The following is a 13,458-nucleotide window of genomic DNA, read 5'->3' on the forward strand; positions in this document are numbered from 1 at the left end:
CCTTTAGAGAATTAGTGAAAACCATTGAATATTCAATGAGATATGAACGTTATCCAAAATGATATTGATACATTCGATGAAACTTGTGCCTTGCTTGTTCCAAGAAAAACAAATAAAATTCACTACAAAAATGGCTGCCATCACCTTGTAGGAATCAATGAATCCTACCAAATCATGTTTGAAACGTTGTTCAAACGTTTTCCAGTAACGATAAAAAGTCGTAAGCAGTAAACTGAATGAAAAGTATGTATCCAGTGTGTTACCTAATGTAGTTTAGTACGATCTCTCGAAACAGGTTGTAGAAAGTTTGTTTGCTCACCAGTATATTTCACCCATGGGAAACAAGATGTTTATTCATTTGCTCTCAATGAATTAATCAGCACGTGATTACTGAGCTGCAAAGGGCCCATTAGTGTACCTTAATAATGCATTTGTTTTTTGAGGTTCAAAGTCTTACTTTTTAACAACCGACCTCATGTTTTTTATACCTAAAGATACTTGAATCTTTATATTTGACCATCCTATCTCGAGTGATATCGATTAAACATTTATGCAATATCCAACCCTGAGAGTAATGTGATAATAGCATATAACTAACATGATTAACTTCAATTAATTACTGATCTTATCAAAATCCATTGTTTTCAGTCTGCATTATCCCAACGAATGCATAGAGGAAAATCAGACATATTTAGTTCATTCATTTATTTTCCCTCAGTAAAATTGATGTAGAACTCACGTTGCGCTATGTTCATAAGACTACTAACCCATGATTGTGCTTCATGTGGTTATAGAGCCTGATTAGTGTGTAGTAAACTAGGGATGAACATTCAGCTCGATCAAAGTGGAACAACTTAGACCGCACACCGTTCTACGAAGCACCCGTGAAGCAAAGCTCATCCAGCTTATCCACGTCTTAAATATTCTACACTTCTATTGCCATCTTTGTCTAAATGTTTCTTATGATAGAATCTTAATATCTGTGCCTTTGTAGCTCAGTGGTTAGAGCACTGGTCTAGTAAACCAGGGGTCGAGAGTTCGAGTCTCTCCAAAGGCTTTCTATTATTATTTCCTTGGATTTCTTGTGAGTACATATTTTTGTAAGTTTGACTGGAGTTAAAATGAGCTCTATCCTCATCGGTCTCGCGTTGCTAATATATGATAATCGATTAGATTACTCACTTGGTACGAATCCGCTGAGCTGCTCAGACGTTCCGTCCTCTCTCTCCCGGACAGATCTGCCAAAGGATAAAGAGGTCTTAACCTTCTATGGCCAAGGAGTATCGGCAAATGGATTAGGTGTGTATAAGACCTTATCATTTATCCCTTTCCCATCTATGTTCTATCATTAATCCCTTTCCCATCTATGTTCTATCATTTATTCCTTTCCCATCTATGTTTTATCATTTATCCCTTTTCCATCTATGTTCTATCATTTATTCCTTTCCCATAACAATGAAAATAATTTAAAAAAACTGTTATGGATGTCGCGCTCTGATTGGTTTTGAGCGCGTGCTTTATGAGAGCACATTGCACCCGCGCGCTTTCCGTTGCTTTATTCCTATCTATTATTGTAATTTGTATTTTATAAAAGAAATAAAAAACTTGCTTGCTGTGCTGTGTGCCGTTATAAAGCACTTGGGGATTGGCAGAATACTCGAGAAGTGTCCAGAAGCACTCCGCTACGCGTCGTGCTTCTCCTAACACTCTCGTGTTCTGCCAACCCCCGCGTACTTTATGACAGCACACACCACGTGCGCGCGTTTTCTATTTCTTCATCCCTTTCCCATCTATGTGTAGGACTCAAGAAAAATTGGAAAATTTTACTCCCTTTTTCATTTTTGGCAAATGGCGTAATTCATCGGATAAAATCAACGAAACATACCCCAATCGTAAATTCCCTGTTATAATATGTATAAATATATTAAATATATTTTCACCAATTCAAGTGAAAGCGGTCATAATTCGAGCGATACATGGGACTTAGTGTGCCGTATAATAAACACAAATAATGCATTTGATTTTTGAGGTTCAAAGTTCTTTTTAGTATTTGGTTTAAGGACTTTTTAACAACCGATCTCATGTCTTGTTTACCTAAGGATGGTTGCATCTATACATTTGACCATCCTCTCGAGTGATATCGATAAAACAGTTATACAATATCTAACCCTTTAAGAGCAGTATTCAGTAAATACCAAGAAAATATAAAATACCTTGGCAGGGCAACCTCACCAAATCTCATAATATTCCATGCACAAATAGGCATTGAGGTACTATTCCAAAAAATGCTAATAGATTTTTGAATCTCAACATTCCTGATTTTTTTAGGGTCATCAACTCTTGAGGTGGTTCATGACCCTAATTTCAAAATCAATTTAATGGATAAAACCAGGTCACCAAAACAACATTTTTAGTTTCATATTCAGACTTTTTCGGGTTTTCCATTGAAATATATCTTCGCTTGAACACAAAACAGCATTTTAGCAGAAATTAATAGCATTTTCTAATTTTGGGCTTCCTGTGTTAGGAGCCATGTTTTGCTCGGTTATTAAAAAGCTGAAATTGTTCAAATTCAAAGCGCTCTAGCTCCCTGGCCATACATCCAAATGAAATGATTTTAAGTTTGCAAACAAAGCAAGTACTCGATTTTCAAAATCCAGAAGGACAGCTCTGGCAAGGCACATTTTGCCTAAAAATCCCATGTTGAATACACCATGATTGCGTGAAAATACAAAAACATACCCGCATTCGATATCAAAAGTATTTCTTAGTTAACAAAATATCAAAGCAAAACCAGTTGAAAAATGACAACAAATATCTATATTTTCAATTTGTGTGTTGTTTATGTACATAAATGTCGCAAATTTTGAAATTTGAGCCCATTTATAAGCACAATTTTGCAACTTTCTAGAATTTAGATCCAACAATTTCTTCTCACCTTCAGTCTCGCTTTTGTGTACAACTAGAATATTTTTCAGCATTAAATAGTACTCAGTTGTCCATCTTCAGATTAGTTCTGGGAAATTATCGATCAAGAAATATTTAACTGGGCAGTAAACAGAGACAGTCGAACGATAATTTCACAGCTGATTGTTGAACGATTGGACACTAAGCGATGGAAAAGCTTATACCATTATCGTCACGGCATTCCAACTGATTATTAGCGAATATTCTGAATTCAAGGCTCTTTCTCCATTTTTTTTTTTTTTGAGGAAATCTGTGGCTGATAGACCGCTAAATGTACAGTAAATAGCAATGAAAAGACAATTTCTGCAGACCGTGGCTGTTTACAATATTGTTATGCATGAATTCATGATGCATACCGCTGACCACACTTCTCGACTTTTTGTAATATTTAATCATTAAAAGGGCTGAAAAAAACAAACATAACTGAATAATGATAATGATATTGATAATGATAATAATAATGATGATAACAACGATCATAATAATATGAATATTGATAATGATGATAACAATAATAATAATTATCATAATAAGAATAAAAATAAAAATAATGATGAAACAAATTATAATGATGATGGAAGATGATAATATCATTAATTATGAGAATTATATTAATAGATATGATAATGGTGATGTGATAAAAATTTAAAAAAAATAACGACAACTGCATTATACGTAATATTGTATCGTTGTTTAGATTTGACTGCAGGAACAGGTCGCCACAAGTTTTTTGAGTAGTGCAACATAAGGACCCTTTCTTTTTCCCGAGCCTACTTCGGTCAAATTGACATCAAGCTTTTCACATAGGTTTTTGAGCAGTGGGATTGAAAGTTTGTTCAATCTGTCTTTTTTTACGAGGTCACACACGTTATAGTTATCAATTATAATTGGATGAGATATCTGGATATTTCTATCCACCAGTTGACGCATGTCTTGTAACATCATCTCCTCGGCTACAGCTGAAGCTTGCTTTCTTTCACTTTCATCACTAACATTGCCCCGCTTTCTTTTTGATGAGCTTCTAGAGAAATATCCTTTAATCTGATCTTCAGAAAGAAATTCGTCGACACTAAAAATGCACTTCCCTTCATTGTCTCTTGCTGTCCTCATTTCCAGAGATACTTGTAAAGGATTATACTTCTTCCCGGTTTTCGCTCCTGATTCAAACTTTTCATCGAGGTATTCCTTTTGTTTTGCTGTAAACCTCGACTTCTTTCTCGTTAGACGAAGAGCCCAGCCCCGAAGAAGTGGGTCAGTAGATGGAACGCTCTCATGGACCCCTGATTTTACATTACCTTGCAACTTCACGTTATGGTCGATTAGTAACTTTTCAGCATATATGACTTTTGCTTTGTTCAGAAGAGACTCCCTTTCAGTCTTGTATTCACACTTCCCATGTTCTATGTGCCAGGCCAGTTTTCCATAACTTTGGTACACTTTCACACAGCCTTCGTTTGGGCAAGTAAAAATGTGAACCGAATCACTTGAATCTTCACTTGCTGCAGTCTCTGAGCCTTCGTCTTCATCACATGCTTTGACAACTTTCTTTGGTTCTTTTATCACCTGGACTTCTTTAAACCCATCTCCAGAGAATGTATTAGATAGCCATTCAGTACGAGTTGTTCCTCCAGAACCTACAAAAAGAAGATGAGTATCACGAGATGCTCAGCTTGATCGGTTAAGAAGTGTTACAATATTAGCTTACGCAGTTGTAATTAGATACTTAGAGAAGTGATTGTTTGATTAAAGACGCATAACTATTTCCCCACCAACACGAACACGTCTTGAAACATGGTGTCAGAAATAAATTGGAAATAACGCTTCCAAAGTAGCTGAAAAAACCGTCAAGTTCCTACTGCCGAGGCATTGAAGAAGTAATATGTCAAGTAAGGAGGAAGCTTCGACCAGCAGCGGTCCACGAGGACCAATATTCACGTCGCATTTTCCGGTACCAACGCCGATGAATACCAAAGGAGATCAAGTAAACAATTGGGACTTCTTTAAACAACAGTGGGAGGACTACGAAGTCGCAACCGGACTGTACCAGCAAGACCCAAAGATACGACTAGCAACGTTTCGCTCTGTAATGGGGAAGGAATGTCTGCAAATATTCCTTAATCTCAAGTTAAGTGACGAAGAAAAGAACGACGTAAACACATGCTTAAACGCGCTAGAAGCCTACTTCAAACCAAAGCGCAACGTGGTGTACGAACGATATCTGTTCAACAGCTGTACTCAAGGCCCAGAAGAAACCGTAGATGGCTACGTAAATCGCCTTAGAAAATGCGCTTCATCATGTCAGTTTGGTCCGTTAACGGAAGAGCTTATCAGGGATCGACTCGTTCTTGGTATACGAGAACACGCAACAAAACTACGTCTTTTAAAAGAGGACAGTCTAGATCTCAACAAAGCCCTCAACATTTGCCGCTCAAGTGAATTAGCTAGCAGTCAGTTAAAAGCCATGAGTCTAGTGGATAAGACAAATAACGAAGAAATCAATGAAATACGAGAACGGAAGCCTAAATCTCCAAGCAAGCCAAGTGACAAGTACAACAACAGACGTTCCCACAGAACGCCAAGCGAGGACAGTAAACGAACTACAAGTCGACGAACGAGCAGTTACAAGTGCTACCGCTGTGGTGGTTCTCAGAAACACAAGTTAGAAGACTGCCCCGCCTATGGCCGTGAATGCAAAACGTGCAAGAAACAAAACCATTTCGCGTCTGTGTGTAAATCGAGGTCAAGCAATGTCAAAGCGATGACAGCTGAATCAGGAGAATCAGAAGAAGGAGAATACTCATCCGACGAATTCACGTTGAAGATTGAAGAAGTTGGTTCGGTGAAAACGAACGGCAAGCAGCTTTTTGCAAAGCTTGAGTTTATGAACACCAATTCCAGTTATAAAACGGATTTGGACTGCCAACTAGACACAGGAGCGACCTGTAACGTAATCAGCCACAAGGATGTAGCAATCATCAACCAAGACGGTAATCCGACGCTCAAGCAAAGCAATGTCAAACTACGATTGTTTGATGGATCAGTCATGGAAACATTAGGTGAAGTGACACAGCTTAAGGTCAACGAAAAACATTGCTTCAAATTTCAGGTTGTCAACGGAAACCACAAACCAATTTTATCAGCCGAGACATGCCAACAATTAGATCTAATCAAGTTAAACATCGATCATCAAGTCCACGCGGTTCAAGAAACCGGAACTCTGCCCCTAACTAAAGAAAGTATCTTAAAAGATTTTCGAGACGTCTTCGAAGGATTGGGAAACATTGGTAACGCTACAATCGCAGTTGACCCAGATGTCACGCCAGTTCAACACGCGCCTAGAAGAATCGCAGTTACGCTTCGCCAGGAAGTCAAAACAAAGTTAGCTGAACTCGAGAAAAGGAAAATCATTGTCAAAGAGACAGAACCCACCGAATGGATCAGCAGCATGGTCGTTGTAGCCAAACCTGGAAAGATACGAATCTGTTTGGATCCCAAAGATCTAAACAAAGCGATCAAACGACCCAAATACCAAATGCCTACGATGGACGAGATGCTACCCAGACTCGGCAAGGCCAAAGTCTTCACAACGTTAGACGCAAAGGATGGGTTTTACCAAATCGGTTTGGACGAAGCTAGCAGTAAGCTTACAACCTTTTGGACCCCATTTGGCCGTTACAGATATCTACGCATGCCTTTTGGCGTCAGCTCAGCCCCAGAGGAATTCGAAAGCACCCTACACGAGCGACTGGGAGACCTAGAAGGCGTGGAAGTGCTCCGCGACGATATGTTAGTGGTCGGTTACGGTGACACATTAGCAGAAGCCAACAAAAACCATGACGAAAATCTGCTACGTCTGCTCAAGAGAACAAGACAGATCAACTTAAAGCTGAACAGCAAGAAGCTCATCATGCGGAGAAAAGAAGTGAAGTTCTTGGGACACATCTTGTCATCCACCGGACTCAAGCCAGATCCAGATAAGGTCAAAGCAGTGACCGAAATGCCAAAGCCTACCAACAAGCAAGAGACACTCAGCCTACTAGGCTTTGTAAATTATCTCTCCAAGTTTCTCCCTCGACTATCAGAAGTCGCACTGCCTCTTCGTGAACTAACCACAAAGAATGCAAGATTTGTGTGGTCACGCCAGCACGACAAAGCCTTCTCAGAAGTTAAACAACTCGTGATTGCGCATCCAGTACTCAAGTACTATGACATGAGCGAAGAAGTCACTATCCAATGTGATGCTAGTGAGAAAGGCCTCGGAGCAACCTTGCTTCAAAACGGCCAACCAGTAGCGTTTGCATCCCGAACTCTCACACCAGTTGAGCAACGCTACGCACAAATCGAAAAAGAATGTCTTGCAATCGTCTTCGCTTGTGCAAAGTTCAGCCAGTACATCACACGGAGAGAGCTGATAACAGTAGAATCAGACCACAAACCTTTGCAAGCGATCTTCAAGAAATCCTTGTTAGCAGCACCCAGCAGGTTACAGAGGATGATATTACGCCTACAGCGATACAACCTGAACGTAACTTACAAGCCAGGACAACAAATGTACGTGGCAGATCACCTCTCACGAGCCTTCCTCGCAGACCAAGGAGAACCTGGAGACGAGTTCCAAGTGTTTGCGCTAGAACTAGAAGGAATCAACCCCCTCGACAATGTAAAGGTCACAAGTGAAAGGTTAGCGCAACTACAAAAAGCCACAGAGCAAGACCCTACAATGCAGTCACTTAAGAATACTATACTAATAGGATGGCCTGACGTACGTGACAAAGTACCAGTAGCTATCAGAGACTACTGGCATTTCCGAGAGGAACTGACACTCCACAACGGCATCTTATTCAAGAATCAACGCATCATCATACCTCGAGCCCTCAGATCTGAAGTAGTCGCGAGGTTACACTCAAGTCATCAAGGAATCGAGGCGTGTGCAAGGAAAGCACGAGATCGCGTTTACTGGCCAGCAATGAACCACGACATCGAAAATGCAGTAAAGGCTTGTCATGTGTGCTCAGAATATCAACCAAGTAACCCCAGCATGCCAATGCAGTCGCACGAAATACCCGACAGACCTTGGAGCAGACTAGGCACAGATCTTTTCACGCTGCAGAACAGAGACTATATAGTCTTGGTAGATTACTACTCAGACTACATAGAAATAAGTCCTCTGAAAGATACAACCTCAGCATCCATTACCAAGTTTCTGAAGGAACAGTTCAGTCGACATGGGATACCCGATGTGCTGGTATCCGACAACGGGCCTCAATACGTCAGCAACGAGTTTGCTGAATTCGCAAGAGACTGGGAGTTCAAACATGTCACCTCATCGCCATACCACCCAAAGTCAAATGGAAAGGCGGAATCAGCAGTGAAAGTAGCCAAGAGCCTGCTCAAGAAAGCCATGCAAGACCGTAAAGATCCGTGGTTAGCCTTGCTAGATTATCGGAATACCCCCACTCAAGGAATGCAGAGCAGCCCAGTACAGCGCTTGATGTCTAGGAGAACAAAGACACTAGTCCCCATAGCAACTAACCTTCTGTATCCCAAAGTAGCGGAAGGTGTGACAACCAAAATCCACCTTAAGCGCCAGAAAGCCAAAAGTCACTACGACAGACATGTAAAGGTCCTACCAGACCTAGAAATAGGCCAAGAGGTAAGAGTAGCGCCAAACCAGAGAGGCAAGCCCTGGGAAGTAGGGAACTGTAAAGAGAAACTCTCAAACAGGTCATACCTAGTTGAGTCGAACGGAGAGTTACTTCGCCGAAACAGACAGCTTTTAAAGCCCGTCGACGAAGCACCGAAAGAACCAGCTAGTGACACACGAGCATCACCAGAGGCAGACAGTGCAAGGACACCTCAAGTTCTACCTGCGTCAGAACCCGCGGTCAATCCACCTGTACTGCGAAGAAGTCAGAGAGTGGTTAAGAAACCTGATCGGTTTACTTGACTACCGAACATTTATAGGACATTGATTTTGTTACAGTTGAACTTTAATATCCATATAATCATTTCGTAGTTTAGTCAGCCATTTTGTTTGGTCATTTATTTTTTAAATCTTTAAAATCTTTCTATATCATCCCAGCCATGTATTTCAAACATTATAAAAGGGGAGATGTTACAATATTAGCTTACGCAGTTGTAATTAGATACTTAGAGAAGTGATTGTTTGATTAAAGACGCATAACTATTTCCCCACCAACACGAACACGTCTTGAAACAAGAAGAATACTGCCCAGTTTTATCAGACTTTTTTTTGAATATCTACAGAAAAAGACAGAATACTGATAAATAGTATCTCAATTTTCATTTACCTTCAAACTTTGACCAAGGTGAAAATTGTCCCTCGCCTATTGAATATGCTTGCCAAGCTTTCACACCCTTTTCATCAAACTGTAAATTGTTCAGGCTACTTATTCCTTCCCACTTTTGTTCAGGCGTATCATTTTCACTATTGACGATGTCTTCTTGTACAAGTGTTACTCTTGCGCCAGGAATCCCGTTATGTGACTCCATTGCTTCTTTAAAGTCCTTTGCAGTAACAATGTCATGGCCTTCATTCATATAGATTCTAACATGGTTTTTCACTGTGGCGGCAAAGCGGTCACAAGGACCCTTACCGCCTTGTGGATCGCAGAAGTCATAACGCTCAATTTGAATGCCAGTACGCTTGCTGATTTCTTGACAAGACACAATGGTGTTTATCGAATGATAACAAGCAGCGTTATCAGAACGATAGTACGCTTTCGTAATGCCTGGGTTTTCTGCTTTGAGTTGAGCCATTACATTCTTCATCATCGAAACTACATCGCTACTTTCCTTTTTGCACTTCTCGATAATGTGAATAAAACACTGGGTATGAAGAATACCTGCTCTCTTTGTTGTTACAAGGCTAAAATGCCAAGAAATCCCTCGCTTGGCAAACCAGTTTCCTTGTGACTCGCGAAAATGCTGGGGGAGGAATTTCATCGCAAAGTCATCAACTATGAGCACGGTGTGTTCATCGAGTAGTTCCATAACATCATGTTTAGCCTTGTCCTGATTTATTGTCCTTAATTGATGTCTCTTATATGCTTCAATGTTGTTGCAGGCTTCACGAACCATATACGTGGCGTTGTCTTTCTCGTCATCATTTGAAAACCGAGTGTGCTCAACTTGCTCAGATTTGATTTCATCGAGAGTGACTTTGAGGTCTTCACAGCGGTCCTGAGTTTGGTTGTGTAAATGATCATCACAAGTTGCTTGAAAAACTTTCTTGCTGCTGTTACTGAGAGAATACTTTATACAATGGTCTGGAATGGTTGAATTCTCAGATACGTGCACCTATCAAAAAATTATTATTACCATAAAATACCGTGTTGTATATTGTGTATGCGTTATCCACTTCCATGTCCTGGGTGGTTCAGGAGTGCTTACCTTGCAGTCACTCTTCAAGTACTGTTTTCCTGATAAAAGTCTGCCTTTGATGTCTTCAGCTTTGATGGAATCCATTCCACATTCTTCTAGAGTATTTACAATAAGCGCGAGGTCATCAAATGCCTTACCAGCACCAGCTGAGAAGTAGTCCAGACCCTGAAGACTCTTTCTGGTTGACGCGCTGCAAACTGATAGTACACGCCTTAGAGTGCTTCTACTCAGTGGTGTCTTTTCTGTCTCCTTGGCATAACTAAGGTACTGGTCAATTATCCGCTCAATTATTGATACTCTGATAACGTTTGGAATACGAATGACTTCTCCAGATTCAAGTTTCAGGTTTTTCTCGCCAAATGGTAAATCTTGCACTACAAAGGAGCTTGTTATGAAATTAATGAAGTCTTCTAATTGGCACGGGTCAACTCTCTGTCTGTTCTGAGTACTGAAGGAAATTGGAGTACCACGACCATATAACGTTTTATGTTTCCTTGCTTCTGTAACTCGGTACTGTGTCAGACCTGGAATGAATTTGACCAACGTTTTGTAGGGAGCAAGGTCTGCCGTAACAGATAAGATCTGCCTTCTAGTAGCCCATGTAGTTGCATTCTCATATGCTTCACTCAATGACTGGAGGTACTTTGACTCCTCGGGAGAGATTTGGTGCTCCTCAGGAATTATGCCAAGCGCACTGTCTATAGAAGTATTCTCTTTGAGAGACTTCCAAAGCCCCCCTGGATTGGTTGGATAAATCAGTTTAATAACCACGGAGATGATGTCATATACTTTGCTAATGTACAATCTTTTAGTTCGTTCTGAATGCTCACTCATTTTATCGACTTTTGGTAAAGGATCAATACCACAACATGTAAGAAAATTGTTCAAAAATTCTCTACTGTATTCTAAGACATGTTCGCGCGTGCCATCTGCAATTAAACTTTCCCTCTGCCTCATTTGAACTGTTAGGTTGATTTTCAAATCCGTGTCGTAGTCTGGTTTGTCACCGCTCTAATGAAAGCATACAAAATGGTTAACTTATGAACTTTTAAAATCATAATCTTATAAAGTCACTTTGTGCATGCCTGCTGATCACTATGTATCTTTGTTCTTGTAAAGCGAAGACGCTGTTGTCCTTTCAAAGACATTTCAATGCTCCCTTCTTGGGTTTCGCAGAGCTCCACCAATGTTTCTTCAGGACGGTCGATATTTATGATGGATATACTATTGAGCTTCTCACGGCAATGTCTGCAAATTGCTATCAAAAAAGGGAAACAAACACACCCGTTAGGTTGCGCATAAAAGTATTAATAAATGATATTCTCCTTACGCAATCCAACTGGTATACAGACTGTGGTCAAAATTTTGATTTTCACTGCATACTGATGTGAGCAGCCTTTATCGCCTTTCCTGCTTTTGGCTGGATGCGTCGAAATGGCATTGGGCACACAGCAGTTAATTTTTCCAGTTTTCCACCGCATCCCATATTCGTCACGATGAAAAGAGCAAATGCTGAAGGAATGAAACTTTTCAACATTTTCGAGTATACCTAGAAATATAATAGCATAAATTAAAAAATACCATATCGTATTGTTTGGTAAAACCTTTGACATTAAGACATGCTAACATTGGACTTTGTTAAATGATGTGCTACCAATGAACAATTGTAAAATTAAAAGAATTCTTTTAAAAAATATATGAAAAACAGGTTAAAAAAGCCTAGAAGAAAGGCGTAGAGTGTCATATCGCATGTCTCCAAATTAGGTTGGAGTCTCCAATTCATGGGTTTCCTGTGTTGCAAAAACTAATATTTGGAAAGAAAACAAACCACACAAATCATCCCCTAAAGATTAAAAGATTGAAGAGAAATTAGGCAATGTTAAAATAAAAGATTAAGCTCTCAGTTCACGAAATACAATAGATATGCACTAAACAACATTATTATTTCAACATATTGGATTGTGTTACCTGCTCGAGCCAGGATCAGCTGCCATTCAGTCAGTTTCTCGTTTAAATTAACCTTGTGGTACTTCAAATAACCTGATATATCACGATCGCATTCTTTTAACTTAATAAAACTTTCTTCCTCTTTACATGCATCGAAATTATTTAAAAGATTTGAAAAATCACACTTATTACTCATAGTTTAAAGAAGGTAAACACAGCTGATTCCACCTGATTCCCGCGCTTTAGTTTGCCGTCAGCGGTATGCATCATGAATTCATGCATAACAATATTGTAAACAGCCACGGTCTGCAGAAATTGTCTTTTCATTGCTATTTACTGTACATTTAGCGGTCTATCAGCCACAGATTTCCTCAAAAAAAAAAAAAATGGAGAAAGAGCCTTGAATTCAGAATATTCGCTAATAATCAGTTGGAATGCCGTGACGATAATGGTATAAGCTTTTCCATCGCTTAGTGTCCAATCGTTCAACAATCAGCTGTGAAATTATCGTTCGACTGTCTCTGTTTACTGCCCAGTTAAATATTTCTTGATCGATAATTTCCCAGAACTAATCTGAAGATGGACAACTGAGTACTATTTAATGCTGAAAAATATTCTAGTTGTACACAAAAGCGAGACTGAAGGTGAGAAGAAATTGTTGGATCTAAATTCTAGAAAGTTGCAAAATTGTGCTTATAAATGGGCTCAAATTTCAAAATTTGCGACATTTATGTACATAAACAACACACAAATTGAAAATATAGATATTTGTTGTCATTTTTCAACTGGTTTTGCTTTGATATTTTGTTAACTAAGAAATACTTTTGATATCGAATGCGGGTATGTTTTTGTATTTTCACGCAATCATGGTGTATTCAACATGGGATTTTTAGGCAAAATGTGCCTTGCCAGAGCTGTCCTTCTGGATTTTGAAAATCGAGTACTTGCTTTGTTTGCAAACTTAAAATCATTTCATTTGGATGTATGGCCAGGGAGCTAGAGCGCTTTGAATTTGAACAATTTCAGCTTTTTAATAACCGAGCAAAACATGGCTCCTAACACAGGAAGCCCAAAATTAGAAAATGCTATTAATTTCTGCTAAAATGCTGTTTTGTGTTCAAGCGAAGATATATTTCAATG

At 39.5% G+C, this 13,458-nt stretch overlaps 1 non-coding gene across 1 annotated transcript; it reads left to right on the forward strand.

The window, feature by feature from the left end:
• The first annotated feature begins 984 nt into the window (after positions 1-984).
• Positions 985-1,057, forward strand: Trnat-agu (transfer RNA threonine (anticodon AGU)). The gene has a single exon. It is a non-coding gene; the product is annotated as a tRNA-Thr (tRNA).
• Positions 1,058-13,458: the final 12,401 nt, after the last annotated feature.

The sequence above is a fragment of the Actinia tenebrosa genome, unplaced genomic scaffold, assembly GCF_029948245.1.
Source record: "Actinia tenebrosa isolate PJP-AT-01 unplaced genomic scaffold, QUT_ActTen_1.0 PGA_scaffold3__52_contigs__length_22856419, whole genome shotgun sequence".
NCBI classification, from domain to species: domain Eukaryota; kingdom Metazoa; phylum Cnidaria; class Anthozoa; order Actiniaria; family Actiniidae; genus Actinia; species Actinia tenebrosa.